At 30.5% G+C, this 1,157-nt stretch overlaps 1 long non-coding RNA gene across 1 annotated transcript; it reads left to right on the top strand.

Moving 5' to 3' along the window:
- The first annotated feature begins 593 nt into the window (after nucleotides 1–593).
- LOC107732345 (uncharacterized) lies at nucleotides 594–832 on the top strand. The gene is made up of 2 exons (XR_001638866.1): nucleotides 594–658; nucleotides 752–832. It is a non-coding gene; the product is annotated as an uncharacterized LOC107732345 (long non-coding RNA).
- The last annotated feature ends 325 nt before the right edge of the window (nucleotides 833–1,157 follow it).

Below are 1,157 nucleotides of genomic sequence, written 5' to 3'. Positions count from 1 at the left end.
ACTGTAACAAGGACACCTTAAAATAAAGTGTAACCAAATAATTTAATAATTAAAATTACTTTAAATAATCTTAGTATAATATTGATATACATAAACTATACACTGCCAACCAGACTAAAATATAAAATACAATTACTATTTAAATATTAATACAATAGTGCATTTGCTAATATAAATGCACTATCAATTAAAATAATACTTATTTATAAATATTATTTTTCATATTTTTTTAATATATAAATAAAACTAATGATAATAATTTCATAATTAAATAATAAATATGTATATTTTAAAAACAATGACGCTTCAGCCAACGTCATTGCCTTCATTTGACATCCTTCTTCTAGAGTTGATTTATATAACTGCCATACATGTTGTTTCTGTTATTTAACATGTTTTGTTAAATTTGTTTAATCTATTCATGAATATTGAGCGTTTGTAACTAGGAACTAAAGTACAATTGCGTTACACACGGACACTTTTTTATGGTGCAACAGAGAAAAAGGACATACATTTTGGTGAAAAGGTATTCTCCGTGTGTGAATATAAGAGTTACTCGTGTTTTGAGCAAAGAAGTAAAGAAGATGTTTTCATTTTTTGTTTGAATCGGGTATTTTCAAGTGAACTCATTCTCTCTTGGTTATATGCAGCCAGCGAGGTATGTGTATTACGTTTGTATTTCCCGAGTGTATTTGTATTTACTTCTTTAAGGTTTATGTGAACGTGTTTCTTTTACATTGTCATACTGTAGTTTGACGGTGGAATTCATTGATGATGAGTGAGATGGCGAAGATAAGGATGACAAGCGAAATAAATCCATCGGTAACCAGAACCACGGTCTCGTTTATTTCCCGGAGGGAGTGATAATTTATTTTTTTGTGCACCTGCTTTTAAATATTGGATTTTACTAAATATTTTAAGATACATTTGACTATTTTGTGATATAATCTGCTATTATAACATACAGTTACAATTACAGTGATATAAGTGTTTTGTCTAGTTATAGGTTAATCCAGTTTCTGTCTGGTTTGTCTGTCACATCCAGGAATAGCCAGCTGGCCATCGACCAACCCAGCAGGATGTATGTGGCCACCTAAAGTTCCAGCGTTTCCTGTTTACAACAGCATGTGTGACACTTTCTTGGTTTGCGTTTTTGA

Source organism: Sinocyclocheilus rhinocerous, unplaced genomic scaffold (assembly GCF_001515625.1).
Source record: "Sinocyclocheilus rhinocerous isolate Xijiao unplaced genomic scaffold, SAMN03320098_v1.1 scaffold2958, whole genome shotgun sequence".
NCBI classification, from domain to species: Eukaryota; Metazoa; Chordata; class Actinopteri; order Cypriniformes; family Cyprinidae; genus Sinocyclocheilus; species Sinocyclocheilus rhinocerous.
Note: the sequence above shows the minus strand (reverse complement) of the source record. Positions and strands in the feature narration are given on the sequence as shown.